Here is a 20,238-nt window from a genome sequence, read left to right as displayed (position 1 = left end):
CGTACGCAAAACGCATGCTTTTCGGATTTTCTCTGTAACCACCCGTGAACTAAATGGCGCCTCCACAAGCCTTTTAAGATGCGCCGTAGATCGCATCTATTGCAAAAACAACCAACCGATTTGCTCCATTTGCCTAAGTTTGAGGGAGTGTGTAATATTCAGATTTTGACCCTGTACTTTAAGATAATTACAGCAAGACGATCCTTTTGAAGGGTACACAAATGGCCCCTAGCTCGTGTGTTATCCAAAACACCCTACGAGCGGCGTTTTGGAACTCATTAGATAGCTCACGCTGCCGCATGAGTACCGATAAACTAAAACTATGCATTATGTAATGGCAGAAATTGTAGAAATTAATTTAGACACCATTATATTTGATTAATATTAAAAATGCTTGTGTGACGACTCTAGTTGGTTACAGTACCTAATATCTTTTTTTTTCTTTCTGGCGTCCTTTGTTTCCTGATTGACGCGGGTTTGTCTATTGGAGGGTTAAGCTGCAATGCACAGAGACCTTGTGCTTTTAAAAAGTCGTGTTGTCAACTATCAGAATATCAGCGGTTTTCGAGGACGTTATACGGATTCATTACCATGAACTGTCAGAACAGTAATACATAGCTTTCTTTGTTGTAGTTGCAGCATCAGTTATTAACAGATATCAGAATATCAGCGGTTTTCGAGGACGTTATACGGATTCATTACCATGAACTGTCAGAACAGTAATACATAGCTTTCTTTGTTGTAGTTGCAGCATCAGTTATTAACAGATCTGGATGTACCAGTATGTATTACTGTAGCTCAGAATTTTCGATATCGAAGCAGAACATGTGACGTAATTGTACAAGATTATATTTGTATCGTACTCACGCGCAAATGACTGCGAGAAGGCAGCGTCATCACTGACCCTCTCTTTAATCCTTCAACTATGAGAACTTTGGTTCGATGTTAACTATTGTGAAAAGATGTAGTCTAGTATCTCACCTTAATGAGTATGAACGAATATATTACGGCTTAAGAGAGAAGGCATTGTTGCGAGACCGTCATCTTTAATTGAAAGACATTTTCTGATTTTGTGCGAGAATAATAAGCCAATAAATGATTTCTCTGCGGCATAAACAAGGTGTGTACTTCGTAAATTATTCTCCATCTTATGGTTTCACATTTTCAAATATTTGTGCATGCCTACGAGACATTGCTTTGGACTGTGGAAGCTCGAACCTGCAAACTCTATACGGTCATCAATTTAAGGGGTCATGTAACGGAAAAAATAAACATTAATTTTAAAAATCATTACCGCCATATTTATTAACGTACAGATCTAAAATTTTGCATGTACAAAGAAAAAGAGCTGTGTGTTAAGGGAAAAATATAATAAAATACGGAGGATTAATATTTTGCCAGAAATTGGAATTTTTAATTATTTATTGTCTATTCCACAAAAAGCCCTAACTCAAATAATAAACACGCAATTAATCTGAAAATTTTATTGTGTTCTCCTGAGACAGTTATAAGACCACTGAATTACAGTTATTATTTTATGGTACAAACTGTATCATTAACAATTTTTTTTAATTTTGAGCATACAAAATTAACTTTTTTTCTACATACAGTTATCTAAAAATCAGAATGTAATTGCAGGATCTCGTATTTTTTAGTTCCAGAGAGACAGTAACACGTTGCGAACAGTTCCTCAAAACTTCATAACATTAGCGCATATACGTTTGGAGAAAAGGCTTCTAATAACGTAAAAAATGTAAAACAGAGAAAATGAGGTTCAAAGACTTTCTTCTCATACTTCTACATGTAATAAGCTTACCTCAGTTTTAAAATACACCATACTGATACTCATCCTCCAGGTTTGGCTTCTCTCCTCTTCGAATCTGCCTGGACTGTATTTGCAGGTAAGACACTGATCTGTTGGCTTTCTTGACCCTCCTCTCGTAGATGGTGTAAAACACTTTTGTTGTAAACACACCAGGATCTATACCAACTCTCTTCAGCACTTCAATTCTGCCATTATTTCTGTCATTGTAACATAAAACTGCATCACAGACACCTATTTTGAGTACTTCAAGACCAATAAATGTCGTTTCTTAGCATCTAATCCAAATTTAGTTCCTGAAGCTTTCATTTGCACTTTGTGTCGTTCTGTGAAGACACTTTCTCAATATATCGGGGTTTTCAAGAAACCTGAATGTGGGCTTCATTGCATTCATAACAAGTTCTAGTAATGAGTGTTTATGTGAATACCTCTCATTTCTGTTGTAGAACGTCGCCTTTCGGACACAGATTGTGCATTGGTGTTAGGTCAGTTGATAGTTTGGAGAAAAAATTGCCCATACAGCACGCTGCATTGCCTCTAAATGATATGTGTTTTTCCTGATAGCTCTCCCATAAAATAACTGAAGAGAATCAATTTGTTTCAGACTAAACCTGCCCTTTCCTTCTAGTGGTTTTCCATTCTCAAGTACTTCACCTTTCCTCTCTTTCAGCAAGCGGCGAAACCTACCACCAAGTCTATTCTGGATTCGGCCATCGCATTCCAACTTTTCTATTGTTGTATTGCACGGATTTTTATCTGTAACACCTTTAGACGAAGAGGAGTCCTCATCACCAAGGTATTTAGAATATCTAACACCATACTGGTCCTCAGATCTGGAGAACATCCTCACAACTGCAGCAGCCACCAAACATCTAAAACTTTACGTGAGTCAATACCAATAACAGATGCGACTCCGCACTGATATGTGTGACCCCTTTCCAACCAACAGACGCACACAGGTCAGTAATATCTGTAGGAGATTCACTGCCATGAATATCTACCCCACGATCTATTTCTTCTTAGTTTATTTCCACCAGTTCCTGCACTGCTTTCATCATAGAAACTTTGGCAGTATAGCATACAAAATCAGACATTTCTTCATTTAATTTTTCAAACCTTGCACAAGGTGGAGGCATGCTCAGAAAATCACTCAATAAATTACCTCCTTCCCTGCCCTGTCCAAGCCATCTCAGAGCATATGCTAACCTAAAATTGCTTTCATAGGTACCAGTGTCAGTATTTTTGGAGGAGGAAAATGAAAATTCATAGCCAAACGAATCACACATTAATTTAAAATCGCAAGCTATTTCCTGTCTTCTTTCATCAACAACAATAATGCATTCCGTATTTTTACAGCCAACACATGGACATCAAAACTTTATAGCCTGGCAGAGAAACTCTAAATCAATATGTCTGAATCCAGTGTTATACATATCAACATCATTCACGCACCTGTACAATTGTCCTGTCCCAAGTTTGGATGCTGAAGCTGAGGGCTTGTGTCCTTCATTTCGAGCTGCTTTCTCTTTTTTGTTGGTAAACCGATTTCCATGAAACCTCCGTTTCCTAAACAGTTTTTCCACCACCCATTATGCAAAAATCCATGACTTCCACGTAAAGACTTGCTAATTCAACCTTCAGCCTATGAATATGTCTTAGTATCGTCAAAACTTAAATAAACCACATGCAAGAAAGTTTTCAGGCAAAAATATAGATGTCAGTCAGAGATATAGATGCAAGCCAAAGATATCGAAAGAAAATAGCCTTCACACTGACAAAAATTCCGCTGAAGCAAGCAGTCTCCCAAATGTCGGAAAAGGCGAGTGGCCGTCAGTGCAGACTTAATCAGTTTAACAGTTTAAAGGCATGTCTAAAGCTGCTATCACGATAAAATTCACAAAGAACATAGAATAAACTGTGTAGATCAAGAAAATAATATTTTTTAAACATCGTTTTTTGGGCCAAAAACCATTACATCCCCCTCTAAAAGACTTTTTAACAAATTCACTTCCATGGACAGGCTTCCATAGAAAGGAGAATTAGAATGTAGTTAACGTTGACTAAGACTCCTACAGATTCAGCTCGCAATTCGACGACTGGCAGACACATCGAGTTAAGCTTACAGTCAGCGTGCAGCAGCAGTTCTCCAGTCTACCATGCACAATCCCCTGGACATAAACGTCGTCTAGCGATATGTGTTTGGTTATTTATTCATTACGAAGACCTAAACTCTTGTCTCAGAGAGATTGGGTACTAAAGAACTAATTCTTCGAATCAATAATAATAATAATATTTAAATCAAAGCAGTAATTAAATGAACAACAATAATAAAAGCAGTTCATCGAGGTTAATTTCTTCTCTGAAAGTAAATTTTCAACACAGATCTCCATACAATAACTGGGTTCATGGTGAAATAATGACACCTCTCATGAATCATTACATTTCAGTAAAATTATATATAGCATAACTCTGAAAGTTACATATTGTAACTCCCTCTCACTTGAAAGGTAATTTCGCGTGAAAGGGAGTTACAACATTGTAAGACACGTATATTTCTATTGTCTATTGTCAAATCACAATTTATGAAAGATGTTTATATTTTATTAATAGGATTAAGTAGGAATAGTTAATATTTGTCATATTGGAAATAACTGTGGTAGCAGGGAATGTCTGAACCAAAGTATTGTTGACAAGAGAGACCACAAATTGATATAATTTTAAAAAGGGCGGGAGAGACCGCGTACGGATACATTTTAAGAAAAGAGCGGGAAAGACCGCGCATTGATACATTTTGTAATGGTAGCAGGGATTGTCTGCACCAGAAATCATTGTTGGCAGGAGAGACCACACTTCAGGGTTCGTAGGAAGTCTGTAGTAAGCGAGATGTGAAGCGAGTCGGTAGCAGGTCTGAAGCGAGAAGTTGAGAGGAGCGGTGTGTCTGCCAGCCACCAGCTATGATTTACAAGAGATTATAAACGGATGTACAGAGTCATCAGCTAACTATTATAATAAGAGGAACTAATATTATTGAATTAATTTTTTGAGAAACTCAAGACTACTGAAGGTATGTTTGCGCATTGCTAATTGTAAGATTATTGTAAAAAGTAAGTCCCATTTGAATGTTTGTAAAATCATTTCATTGCCAACAGTAAATATTTGAAGCGTTTTCAGAATTTAATTAAATTTTGCCAGCAATGTTGCATTACCGATTATAATCCATCCCAGAAACCATCAACATAAAACTTTGCAAAAATTTTATTGTTGTCAAGAAAAAGTGTAACTATGAATTACGTAACTTCAGTGAAATTAATTAAAGAATAACGTCAGCTTTGCTAATAAAGAATAACGTCAGCTTTGGTAATAAATACAGCCACTTATTATGACAGCCCACCAGCAGTTAACAGAGTGTAGTAAACCAGAGTAAGTACGAGGGCAGTTCAATAAGTAATGCAACACATTTTTTTTCTGAAACAGGGGTTGTTTTATTCAGCATTGAAATACACCAGGTTATTCCCCAATCTTTTAGCTACACAACACTATTTTTCAACGTAATTTCCATTGAATGCTACGGCCTTACGCCACCATGAAATGAGGGCCTGTATGCCTGCACGGTACCATTCCACTGGTCGATGTCGGAGCCAACGTCGTACTGCATCAATAACTTCTTCATCATCCGCGTAGTGCCTCCCACGGATTGCGTCCTTCATTGGGCCAAACATATGGAAATCCGACGGTGCGAGATCGGGGCTGTAGGCTGCATGAGGAAGAACAGTCCACTGAAGTTTTGTGAGCTCCTCTCGGGTGCGAAGACTTGTGTGAGGTCTTGCGTTGTCATGAAGAAGGAGAAGTTCGTTCAGATTTTTGTGCCTACGAACACGCTGAAGTCGTTTCTTCAATTTCTGAAGAGTAGCACAATACATTTCAGAGTTGATCGTTTGACCATGGGGAAGGACATCGAACAGAATAACCCCTTCAGCGTCCCAGAAGACTGTAACCATGACTTTACCGGCTGAGGGTATGGCTTTAAACTTTTTCTTGGTAGGGGAGTGGGTGTGGCGCCAATCCATTGATTGCCGTTTTGTTTCAAGTTCGAAGTGATGAACCCATGTTTCATCGCCTGTAACAATCTTTGACAAGAAATTGTCACCCTCAGCCACATGACGAGCAAGCAATTCCGCACAGATGGTTCTCCTTTGCTCTTTATGGTGTTCGGTTAGACAACGAGGGACCCAGCGGGAACAAACCTTTGAATATCCCAACTGGTGAACAATTGTGACAGCACTACCAACAGAGATGTCAAGTTGAGCACTGAGTTGTTTGATGGTGATCCGTCGATCATCTCGAACGAGTGTGTTCGCACGCTCCGCCATTGCAGGAGTCACAGCTGTGCACGGCCGGCCCGCACGCGGGAGATCAGACAGTCTTGCTTGACCTTGTGCCGATGATGACACACGCTTTACCCAACGACTCACCGTGCTTTTGTCCACTGCCAGATCACCGTAGACATTCTGCAAGCGCCTATGAATATCTGAGATACCCTGGTTTTCCGCCAAAAGAAACTCGATCACTGCCCGTTGTTTGCAACGCACATCCGTTACAGACGCCATTTTAACAGCTCCGTACAGCGCTGCCACCTGTCGGAAGTCAATGAAACTATACGAGACGAAGCGGGAATGTTTGAAAATATTCCACAAGAAATTTCCGGTTTTTTCAACCAAAATAGGCCGAGAAAAAGAAAGTGTAGCATTACTTATTGAACTGCCCTCGTATATTCATGTCGCAGTTCGATGTAGCAGTCAGATGGCGATCCAGTAACAGTAAAAAAAGGTAAGGAACAGTTTTGGGTTATTGGAGATAACGACTGAGGGCCATGACGACGACACATTCTATGTTTCGTCGAAATAATCAGAAAATCACTTTTAATAAGCAGCAGTTAAATTTGTATGCGAAGATTGAGAAAGAGAAATAATTTCAAAGGGAAGATTTCATTTGTTATTATTAGAAATCCTAAGGGAAGGTTTCATAGTTTATTGTAGAAGGGAAGGTTGCGTAACACAAAAGAGGTATAGAGGAGACGGGAAGGTTTCAGTATGTAACTTTCATAGAACCAAGACAAGAAAGAGACGCAAGTAACCATGGGCCCTAAAATGCAGGCCTGAGGAGTTATGAGGACTTGTTCATCTTCGCTAGTGTGAAACACGTCTCCTCTATTGAACAAGTGCTCGTACCTCCTAATGGTAAGCATTTTAAAATACATGTTTACTAGACATTTTTTCTTGTGTTAGTCCATACTACCAGCTCTGAAAGTTGCCCACCCTACAATCTCAGCAACAACAGTACCGCTACCTGCGTTCCACTGTCAGATGTATCACAAAGGTTTTCGCATATAGCTTCCGACTCGTTCATTTCCGGTACAGAGACCCTTACCTTAAACTGATGGTTCAAATGGCTCTGAGCACTATGGGACTTAACATCTGAGGTCATCAGTCCCCTACAACCTAGAACTACTTAAACCTAACCAACCTAAGGGTATCGCATACATCCACGCCCGAGGCAGGATTCGAACCTGCGCCGTAGTGGTCGCGCAGTTCCAGATTGAAGTGCCTAGAACCGTTCGGTCACACCGGCCGGCTAAACTGATACATTTAAGCCCCTCCATCATTCTTGAGAATCTGTAACATCATCACGGAACTACCCCCAATTCACACGCATTTACATACGCCGCCACCTATTACTTCAACGCTCTTTAGTGTGATTGGATGACGTTCCCGGACATGGGTTTCTGTTTAAAACTTGATCTAGTAAGTTCCCTCTATAACCTCTAGAGGTGTGTAACATGAAGTGCGAAACATGCTGCATACAGATACAAAGGTTTACAGTCCAGCCAGTTTTCAGTACAATGCCTATCCCTTACTTGACGCGGCCCCGACCGCTATGAAAGTCTGTAAATATTATGAAATGGCAAACACACCAAATGGGCTCTGCGCATCGATGTTTGAACTTACGATGATGCGCCACTGGAGCTGTTCGTGAGGGGACGTTTGCATATCATTGGCTGCGGCGTAAGCGTTCGTGTTAGCACCCTCATGCTGCCGTGGCGGCTGTGGAAAACGCGGCGGCCTGACTAACTGTGCACGTATTTTAAAGTGCGGCCGAACGGAGACCGCAAATACCTGTTGTAATTTTATGTAGAGAATCATACCGAATCTATTTCCGGCAACATTCTAAAGTTTCGTATTCAAAAATGGCTCCGAGCACTATGGGACTTAACATCTCAGGTCATCAGTCCCCAAAAACTTACAACTACTTAAACCTAACCATCCTAAGGACATCACACACATCCATGCCCGTCGCAGGATTCGAACCTGCGACCGTAGCGGTCGCGCGGTTCCAGACTGAAGCGCCTATAACCGCTTGGCCACCAGCGGCCAGCTTCATATTCCAGACACTGGTAATAGTTAAATAAATTCTCTTACTTGAAATATTAACAAATTCACGGCAATAGTATGATTAGATGTAATGAAATTAAATGACGCTAAATAATTTCATCTACGCTCAGTTACACATATGGAAGCAGACACGACACGGACTTAACAACGTCTTTTTTTCAGTGAACAAGAAATCGAGAAAGTACAAAATTCGATTTACGAAGCGAAATCAGTTTCGTGGTGAAAGTTCTCTGGGGAAATTTGGCCTACCACAGATCACAGTGCAACAAATTTCTGCAGCGACACTTTCCAATCACGTCAATATAGCGTCGACACAAGTGCACGCAACACGGAAGCTGTCCCGAGCCACTCACGAGTGCCTGATTCTCTGGGTAGGTCCCGTGCGTTGTGTGGAACTCCGCTGTGACGTTACGGCGTATCCGTCAGCGTTGCTCATCTATATGTGATGAGCGGAAACAGTGGTAGGCCCCAACATGGACACGCTTTCCACGTTAGTCTGATCTCATTTAACAAACTGGCAGCTGGCCTGTTCAACGAGCTGTGGAAAACTAATACGCTAAGAGGAAACAAATGCAACATGACTCTTCATTCACACAAAGTACTGTGCTTAATCCGTGTAAACGATTTAGGAGACAATATGGGCAGTCCTCTTAGATTTTTTGCAGATTCTGCTGCCGTTTATCATCTGTTTAAGTCATCAGAAGGTCATAAATAATTGCAAAATAATTCAGATAAGATGTCTGTATCGTACGAAAAGTGGCAGCTGACCGTGAATACTAAAAAGTGCAAGGTCCTCCGCATGAGTAATAAAAGTAATCGATTACATTTCGGTTACAAAGTGCCGCCGACGGATATACAAGTTGTCGATGCAAATAAATTCCTAGGGACCACAATTACGAAAAATTTAAACTGCAGCCATCACGTAGAAGCTGATATGGGAAAAGGGAAGCAGAGTCTGCGTTTTATTGGCTGAACACACAGAAGATGCAACATATCTACTAAAGAAATGGCTCTGAGCACTATGCGACTTAACTTCTGAGGTCATCAGCCGCCTAGAACTTAGAACTAATTAAACCTAACTAACCTAAGGACATCACACACATCCATGCCCGAGGCAGGATTCGAACCTGCGACCGTAGCGGTCGCCCGGCTCCAGACTGTAGCGCCTAGAACCGCGCGGCCACTCCAGCCGGCGCAGCGTTCAGTGATTGAGGGCACTTCTTCTGCCTATACTTATGTTGAGACGTTATCTGCACTTCCTCCTAGTGGCTGGGAGTTCGAGTTTCTCGTCTGTAGAACGCAGAGAGGAGAAGACATTATTAGAGTATAGCAGTCAGAGGATCGCCTTCAGCCGTCCTACTCTTTGAATAAGTTTATTTTGTGGCTGCAGTTCTTCCATCGTCGCAGACGTGTACAAGAACCATCACTCCGACGCACCGTACGCAGTACATACGGTGAGTTTGCTAATTGCTTTGGCTATAAGGCTAAACAGCTGCGATCACGTAGGACTTTTTTCCACTAACGTTGCACTCCATTGTAGATCATCTTTAAAAGTAGTGTCACTTGCTGAACTTGTAAGGTGGCTATAATTTCGCAGCTTACAAGCACTCATCCACATACTTTGCCGTGATCTACAAACACAATCAGGTATCATGTGATAGGTTGTACATTATACATATGAATATACAGGGTGTCCCAGCTATCTTGTCCACCCAAAATATCTCTGGAACAATAACAGCTATTGGAAAACGACTTTCACTGGTATCGGGCCTATGAATGTACATATGTGGAAACATTCTAAAACGAAAGCATATATGTTTTTTAACATAAACTTATGTTTTTTTTAAATTGACCTCCTATATTTTTTCTTCAGCAATCCATAGCATGACAAAGCACATACACAATGGCGTTGATTGCATCGCAATATTCCCATTACATCCGGAGATATTGAGACGCGAAGTTGACGCTTGAAACACCCGACATGCGCTGCTAGCGCACGTCCTGAGGCTCAGGCGTGAACCCCATGCTGCCCGTAATCGCGATGTGATTGACATGTGTAATCACACCTCCATACTTATCAAGAGGTCCGAAACGAATAATACGGTCTGCTGCCATCAACTCTCATAAGCACATAATGGTTTCCCTCTTGCACGTTTTACGTATCTACGTACACAATATGAACCAGTACCGATCGGTGTACACCCGTCAGGTTGTCTTATTTATCCTGCACACCCAAAATAAGGTTTATCTAATGCGTTATATGACCTATTGTGCCTGTCGCGCAGGGCCTGGCTCTACCTAGTCAAGTGTCCAACGTAGTTCCCACTACTGCCACAGTTACCACTTCGCCCTGTTTATGATTTGCGACCCATGCAAACTGCTGTACACCACCCTCCAAGCATCCCATTTGTTGTTGCTTTGGCGTGCAGTACACCGCTTGCCAGTGTAGTCGTGCATCAGAGTAATCTAGTGGCGGCACGGAGGTAGTACACATTGTGAATAAACGTTGTGTTGTGGAACTTATACTGTACAGTTTAATGTACACACATTAAGATATGGTAGAAATGCTGCTGATCTATGGAGAATGTGCGTTGACGGGAAATACGTTATGAGATTGCTTGTTTGTTGATAGTACTGTTAGCGAACATTGTTATTATTAAGTTAATATGTCTGTTATCTACCCTACTCTACATACCTGTACTGTACCCTGTTGTAGGTGGACGAAATGCTGGTCAGGCAGAACGACTGTACAGAAGACGATTCCCTGACAAGCCATCGCCTTCGTGCCGGATGTTTGGTCGTCACACATCTCGTCTACGTGAAACGGGAAGCTTAAATCCAAGACCTCGACATCGTCCTAGAACACGCACAGATGAACGTGCTGAAGTTGCTGTGCTCGCTACCACAGCTGTGAATCCTCAAATCAGCACACGTCAAATTGAACGTGAAGTTGGTGTGTCGAAATCAAGTGCACAGCGTATTCTTAAACGTCATAAAATTCATCCTTACCATGTTCATTTACACCAGGATATTCATGGAAAAGACTTCCGCAATAGGGTAACATTTTGTCGGTGGGCTCAGCAAAAACTTCTGACTAATCCAAATTTTTTTGCAGATGTTCTTTTTACCGACGAGGCATCATTCTCCAACAAAGGAGTTGTCAATATGAGGAATATGCATTACTGGTCCGCAGACAATCCAAAATGTCTCCGTCAGGTAGAGCATCAACGTCCGTGGAAAGTTAATGTTTGGTGTGGGATTATTGGAGATACCATTATCGGACCTTTCTTTATAAATGGCATCCAAAATGGCAGTCAATACTCCAGATTTATACGACACAATCTTTCTGTTCTCTTGGACACCGTTCCTCTGAACCGGAGAATGGTCATGTGGTATCAGCATGACGGATGCCCTGCACATAACGCCTTACGAGCACGACGACTTCTGAACCGTAAGTTCCCTGGTAGGTGGATTGGACGAGGTGGCCCAGTTAGGTGGCCTGCCCGATCTCCGGACCTTACACCGCTGGATTATTTTCTTTGGGGAGCAGTGAAGGGTACTGTTTACCAACATGAACCAACAACACTAAAGGACATGAAGCAACGCATTATTGATGCTTGTACAGCCATCAAAGAGGAAACAGTAGCACGAAGTAGAGCATCCTTCATCCGCAGAGTGACCCTATGTATGCAAGCATCACTTTGAGCATGAGATGTGAACGCTATGTTTAGTATGTAGTGCTGGTATCACAGTGGAAGTTTCTACAAAGGGCCATTTTACCCAGTGATGTTAAGAAACATTTGTTTGCAACAATTTGTCATTTAACGCATTAGATAAACATAACATCGATAATTATGTGATAATAAATCTAATTGGTTAAACATGTTTACATTCATCTTCTATGTCCTACCTGAACTTCCCAAATCAAAACATTTTTACCTAAACAACGGTAAAACTTTTAGTCCACTTGCTCGTTTCACTAAAACCATCAACAGCATTTTTACTATTACGTGCGAATGATTGCCACTTGCGCTAGATCTACAGTAAAGTAAAGTTTTAACGTTGAATGGCATTACCTTTTTAGTAACGGATTAACGATCAGCGAAGTTAACTGTGTGACTAACGTTGCGGTACACAGATATGTTACAGAACCGCATCACCCCTAGCCTATGGGATAAATACCTGCTGGAATGTACGACGTTAATGCAGGATGGCAGCAGACCGTATTATTCGTTTCGGACCTCTTGATAAGTATGGAAGTGTGATTACGCATTACGGGCAGCATGGGGTTCGCGCCTGAGCCCCAGGACGTGCGCTAACGTCAACTTCGCGTCTTAATATCTCGGGATGTAATGGGAATATTGCGATGCAATCAACGCCATTGTGTATGTGCTTTGTCATGCTATGGATTGCCGAAGAAAAAATACAGGAGGTCCATTTAAAAAAACATAAGTTTGTGTTAAAAAACACACATGCTTTCGTTTTAGAATGTTTCCAAATATGTACATTCATGGGCCCCAGCCCTACATTGATACCTGTGAAAGTCGTTTTCCAATAGCTGTTATTGCTCCAGAGATATTTTGGGTGGACAAGATAGTTGGGGCAACCTGTATAAAGGAGACTGACTTGTAACGTACGTCTTGTAGACAGTTGTTAACGCTTATTGCATGAAAGGTGACGGAGTGTCTTTATTATAAAAAACGACGTAATGAATGATTGCCTGGAACGCCAGTGGAAATGAAATGGTTGGCGGAACTGAAGCCTTAGGTAGAAGGCCCACACAGGTGTGTTGGTCCTGCTTAAACACAGGAAATAGCAAGGCGGACGTCGTAGCACCTAAGCGCTGGAGCACAATAGAGTCGCCACCAGCTGGTTGGTAGCAGAACCAGAAGGATTACACTTTGGAAACGCTGGAAATCTTGGACGCAGGTGAGAGGAACGAAGAAGCGGCACTTCGGAAACCACGCAGGCTGGGTTATTACCAAGGATTTTTACTCAGAAGCGTACCACTGTACAAGTATAGGCTTTTCCTCGCAAACGTTCCGCGCTGGACGACAAAAGACTAAAATATGGTTGGTCGGCGTTCGGAAGAATGTGTAGAGAGGGAGAATATTTCGTGGTTTCGGGAATATGATTCATTTTCGAAATTACGATGGTGGAGAGCCAAGCCTTCCTGGAAAGTCAGCGCTGGAGAGACGCGGTCTTCCGTTTTGAGTTCCCGTGTGTGATGGTAGCTCAGTATCAGCTTCTTGTTGGTACGGACAGACTTGCTGTCTTCGCTCTCACGAGATTTTATGGTTAGAACGGTTAGGCACTGTACCGTTGTGACCTGGACCTCGCCTTCGGGTTGGAAGACGTCGTTGAGTACGCAGCGTTCAGTTCAAATGGTTCAAATGGCTCTGAGCACTATGCGACTTAACTTCTGAGGTCATCAGTCGCCTAGAACTTAGAACTAATTAAACCTAACTAACCTAAGGACATCACACACATCCATGCCCGAGGCAGAATTCGAACCTGCGACCGGAGCGGTCGCTCGGCACCAGACTGTAGCATCTGAAACCATGCGGCCACTCCGGCGGCGCAGCGTTCAGTGATTGAGGGCACTTCTTCTGCCTATACTTACGTTGAGACGTTATCTGAACTTCCTCCTTGTGGCTGGGAGTTCGAGTTTCTCGTTTGTAGAACATTTGTAATAAAGATTGTTTCCAATATATAATAAATGTATTAGCAGCAACAACGTTTATCATTTAGTATAATTACTTCCCTTAATCATTTATTTCTGTTTAGGTTGGAATTTATAGGTCAAAGAACATTAAGAGATCCTAAGATCCGCTTCAGGGGGTAGTCACACAGGGCCAAATCTTCATTTCAGCGCTTATTATTTTCCGTTGCGCACAGTCATTTAACACCCGCCTGCAGTAGTATATTGGAAACTTACCATTCTTTAGGTAGGTGTAGCACGTAACGTGAAGTACGCTTGGTTGCCAGAGGCGTAGCGATATCATTTGTATCACTATATTCCATTTATGCCTACACGGGACAACGTACTTCGCCATTTTGGCGAGCTTCTCTTTGATCTTAATGTCATCCTGGCGCTATGGATTTTTTTTTCCGGTCCAGGGTCCATTGCACACCAGTTCCTAGACGCACTTTCGCTGTTGTCCTACATGAAATGTATTTGCAGTTGCGGATATCGAAAACCATCAGTTGTATAATGGAATGACGACAGTGAAAATTTGTGCCGGACCGGGACTCGAAACCGAAATCCGCGCTTATAGCGAGCGACCGCATTACAATTTCGCTATCCGAACGAGACTGAAAGCCAGAATAAAACTTCCATATGTCGTTAACCATGTGTCTACGACCTGTAGTCGTACGTCCATTATATATTTTCCCGTACAGTGGAGACATTTTATCTGAAAGTCGCTTGCCCGATGACGGCGGATGAATAAATTACAATGCCTGCCTCATTCCGAATTACGCTGCAAGACTCCTTCGGAGCCGGCCTGTGTGCCGAGCGGTTCTAGGCACTTGAGTCTGGAACCGCGCGACCGCTACGGTCGCAGGTTCGAATTCCTGCCTCGGGTATGGATGTGTGTGATGTCCTTAGGTTAGTTAGTTTTAAGTAGTTCTAAGTTCTAGGGGACTGATGCCCTTAGATGATAAGTCCCATAGTGCTCAGAGCCATTTGAACCTTTTCTTTTTGTTCCTTCGGACGTGTATGCATTCATTGCTGTTAGTGACTGGATATAGTCTGACGTTCTGACTAGCATCGTGGTGATCCTTGTCATGAATGTCTTCGTGGTCAGTTTCTTCCTGCTTAAGATCTTTCCTGAATAGTCATGTTAAATTGGTTTGAGATCCCGTTCTTCTGGAGACAGTACTGAACAAGCTTTACTTGAATACACGATCATACAAAATTAGCCTCCTCTTTCTCTTTGTAATGCACTCTAGGTGTAGTTTCTTGTCGTGTTAGATTCTGTATACACTGTCTTCTTTAACTGAGTCCCCTTCTCACCGTGTTCAGGAAGACTATGTTGAGAAATATGTTGGTTCAGCCTTCAGGTTTGGAGGGTCTCTTTACTGTACGATATTATGGAAAATTAGAACTTTTTCATCTCGGTAGCTACGTGGAGGCAGGAATTCTGATAAAATTTCGTATCTCTGTATTTTAATTACATTTTCTACCTTTCAAAATGTTTCATTATTGGTGACTATCTTCTACACGCTGTAAAACAGTAAAATTTATCGGTGATTCACCAATATGTTGACTAAAGTCTAACCTGTCGGCGAGATTCGTTCCAGCGAAAATTTATTTACTAATTTAGTGAAATGCCGATATAGCGTAGGAGCGAAGTTCAACAACTCGGATTACTATATACTATTTTTTCGGTTGCATTCAAAAATTTTTACTTTTCCCTTCTGATACTCAGTGGTAGTTCTCTCGCGTCAACAAGAAAAGCATTCGCTGTTGCGGATCTCATGGCTTCAGTATACACTGATGCGGTGCTACAGTCGCAGGTTCGAATCCTGCCTCGGGCATGGATGTGTGTGATGTCCTTAGGTTAGTTAGGCTTAAGTAGTTCTAAGTTCAAAGGGACTGATGATCTCAGAAGTTAAGTCCCATAGTGCTCAGAGCCACTTGAACCATCTGAATACGCGTGCTTGTACGAGATTCTCAAGTCAGCGCCAGTAAATATAAAGTGTGGGCACAAACTTTCTATAATGATCCGTAGATGCGGAAGTGGTGTTCAGATAATAAATGAGAAATCGCAACAAAGAAGGCTGCGTAACAGCTGCGGCCTCTGCCGCTCGTTGAATGCTACTCTTAGAATTTGGAGAGTTTCGATGTGGCACAGTGAGGTTTGTAAGTGATAGGCTATGTACATGTATGAGTGCCGTGAATTTCACACACGTGTCCATGACAGAAAGCTCCCAAAGTTTTGTTCAAATTGGCAAAACTGGGCACGATTGACTTCAAGCTCCCATTACATCTACCTCGGCTCGATCATGATGCAGGCCTCATTGTGGTTGTGTGGACTTGTAGCCAGTGTCTGGCGAAACAAACTGGGGTACAATGGACTAAGTCAACTCTCAGGCTTACACAATACATGGCATATGTCTAAACATAAGGGAGGGGCTCATTTTGAGATACGTAAGTCCACCTAGAGGCATGATTTACTGACTGGGAGGCCATGGACCATACCCTGAATATTTACATAAGATAAAGAAACGTCCGACAAATATGTGTGCATGCGGTCCAGTTGATACACCTGAGCCGGCCGGGGTGGCCAAGCGGTTCTAGGCGCTACAGTCTGGAACCGCGCGACGGCTACGTTCGCAGGTTCGAATCCTGCCTCGGGCATGGATTTATGTGATGTCCTTAGGTTAGTTAGGTTTAATTAGTTCTAAGTTCTAGGGGACTGATGACCTTAAAAATTATGTCCTATAGTGCTCAGAGCCATTTGAACCATTTTTTTTATACGCCTGACTGTACAAGAGAACGCTGCTTATAACGATCTGGGGGCTCAAATAACAAGCTTTGGAACACTAAGTGACACTGTTAGAGACGAAGATACCTAACAATTGGTGAACGAAGTAATAAATAAGGTATACAGGAGGGCACTTAGAAAATATATAGAAAATATAGCCACTGTAAGAGCAAAACCGAGGATTTATCGACGCTAGAAGTAGCTCTTGTACAGAGAAATACCAGAAGCAGCGGCTATTTGGCCAACACGTGTCAGCTACGGTAATTAGATTGCTCTTCCGGCTGCAGGAAGGACCGAGGGTGGGGGGGGGGGGGGGGTTGGTGGGGGGGGATGGTCGGAGGGAGGGGAGAGGAGAGGGAGAACAGACGATGGCCCTAGCTCACCTGTGACCCCGTCTGAAGCGCGGTGGTTTCGGGATTGTTTCGGCGTATCATGAGTTCCCTCGAATTACGGCTCTAGAGAATTAGAACGTTGTCTCCAACAATCGGGAACTCACTCATACAGGCGTCAGTAAAGTTAGCGTAGATCAAAGAGGTGGAATTGCGCAATAAGGGCTTCCTGAAGAATACGACTCCCTTGACCATGAGGTGACACAATGATTACGATCAGGAACCGCCTATAGGCCATCTGATGCGAAGGTAATGTAGGTATTCTATAAATGTAGTACAATTATTGAAAGGTTTTGGGTTATTTTTCTTTTTTTTTAATATCTAATTTCACTGCTTATTATAAATACATAAACTTACGGTGCTCTGCTTGTTTGGAGTTAATACTGGTGGGTGTTATACTGTGGAACGTCGCACCTCCCCCGTTCCTGAACGCACAAAGGAGGTCCGGTCCAGGTAAGACCACCCGCAGTATGGGCCTAAAATAAATCCACAGCGATTGCGGGTTGATAGATTAAAATTATGGAACTGACTAATAATCTGCAATGACTCTGTGGATTATATTTCATTTCTCCACACGAGTATAAAAGTTGCAGCTTCCTAAGAATTTACATCAGATCCAAAGAATAAATGACTCTCACTTTCTTTCCTAAATTATTTAAAGTGAAATAAAACTGTTTAACTTCTTAAACCACAAAAACAGTAGTCACAGTTACATATACTGTCGCTTGAATAACACAAAACTACCAATCAAAAGAGCGCGAACGCTGCAGCACATTCAACGTAAATTTTCAAATAAACTTCACACACTATTCGTCACATTCTTTCCTATCTGTCTTTAAGTTGTTGTTGTTGTGGTCTTCAGTCCTGAGACTGGTTTGATGCAGCTCTCCATGCTACTCCATCCTGTGCAAGCTTCTTCATCTCCCAGTACCTACTGCAACCTACATCCTTCTGAATCTGCTTGGTGTATTCATCTCTTGATCTCCCTCTACGATTTTTACCCTCCACGCTGCCCTCCAATACTAAATTGGTGATCCCTCGATGTCTCAGAACATGTCTTACCAACCGATCCCTCCTTCTAGTCAAGTTGTGCCACAAACGTCTCTTCTCCCCAATACTATTCACACCTCCTCATTAGTTATGTGATCTACCCATCTAATCTTCAGCATTATTCTGTAGCACCACATTTCGAAAGCTTCTATTCTCTTCTTGTCTAAACTTTAAGTATTCAGCTTCAAAGTAATTTCGATAATCTTGGCCTAGATCGTTATAAAAGTAAAACGATAATCTGTCAAAAATACAATACAACCAACGAATGTACCGCGTAGTTATAATTAAACTTTACCCATTTAACACGTTATAACACGGAAACTAATTACCATACAAGGACTAAACTTGGTAGCATTACTGTCAAGGACATGGGGATGGGAAATAATGCATAATCAATATATTTGAAACGCTTAATGTGCTGCCACGATAAGTCGTACCATTACATACCGGTTCCATTACTGTTACAAAAGGGGCTCAATATGGCGCCCATCAGTGTCCAGAAGAGTCTGAAAGTGCAGGATTGCATTCTGCACAGCATAACAAAGCATGTATATAGGTATGCTGGCTACCTTTGTCGACATGCTGCACTTCAGATCAGCATATGTGTGAGAGTTGCCCTGGTAAACTTTGTCCTTCGGGTAGCCCCACAACCAGAAATGACTGCGTGTGACATCAAGTGATCGTGCCGGCAAAGCATTTGGAAACGATCGGCTGATAATTCGATCGTTTCCAAATGTGTTTCGGAGAACTAGGTGTTTCTTCACGAGCATGTGCGATGGTGTCCCATCTTCCATGTAAACTGTTGAGTTCACAGAGTCTCTCCCCTGTAGGGCCGGTATGACATGCTAGTCAAGCATATCACAGTAATACTGGCCAGTCATACTGCACGTCTCTGGTCCTTGACCATAAACCTGTTCAAAAAAGAATGGTCCAATGATGAACGCAGCCGTTATGCCACATCATACGGTGACACGTTCTCCGTACAGAGGAACTTCACGCACAGTGAATGGAGGCGAAGATCCCCACACTCGGAAATTCTGTGTGTTCACGTCACCCGTCAGAGAAAAATAAGCTTCGTCTGTCCACGGGATGGTGCAGGCCCAGCCCTTGTCAACTTCAATCCATGCGAGAAAGTGGAGAGCGATGCCCAACACGCCGTTGTGCGTCCTGTGGTGCAAGCTGCTTTGCGATACGCACCTTGTACGAATACCATTTGAGAATGGTTCGAAGCACCTTTCGTACAGTGGACCACGGGATGTTCAAGTGTCGTGACATGGCCCTGATGGTCGGGAATTGAGCGCAATGCTGTCTGCCATAGCAACAGCGATTTCGTCAACCACCTGTGGTGCAACCGGACGTCGGCCTATTTCTGGAGCGACGCCCAGTTGTCCTCTTGATTCTAACTTCTTCGTCATGCTCCGCACAAGCAGGTGGAAAAAGTTGACCCTTCCGTAACCCTTTCAACCAGCGATATTATCGAAGTGCGGCTGCAGCATTACTGTTGGTTTAATAAAAGAGCTTCTCCAATGATGCCCTGCTTCTTCTGTCGAAGCTCATGTTGACACGTCAACAAGTGTAATGCTGCTGGTCAGGTGTGTGAGGCTATGAATCATGATGACTGATCAGGACGCCTGGTAGCGCTTTTATAAATGGAAATCATGCACCCCATACTCTGGACATTAATGCTACCATGTTTAGTACTCGTATGGTACACTACTGGACATTAAAATTGCTACACCACGAAGATGACGTGCTACAGAAGCGAAACTTAACCGACAGGAAGAAGATGCTGTGATATGCAAATGATTAGCTTTTCAGAGCATTCACACAAGGTTGGCGCCGGTGGCGACACCTACAACTTGCTGACATGAGGAAAGATTCCATCCGATTTCTCATACACAAACTGTTATATCCTAGCCAGTAATGCCACCCGAGCCCGCTGCCAAAAGGTTGGCAGCATCAAAGTCCGGACGCCGTCCGCATAAGCAGCGCCAGCGAGACAGGAAATCGCCGCAAGTCTGCGAGCGCCACCGCTG

The sequence above is a fragment of the Schistocerca americana genome, chromosome 6 (genome assembly GCF_021461395.2).
Source record: "Schistocerca americana isolate TAMUIC-IGC-003095 chromosome 6, iqSchAmer2.1, whole genome shotgun sequence".
NCBI lineage: Eukaryota > Metazoa > Arthropoda > Insecta > Orthoptera > Acrididae > Schistocerca > Schistocerca americana.
The sequence above is the reverse complement of the archived record's forward strand: the minus strand, read 5'-3'. Positions refer to the sequence as shown.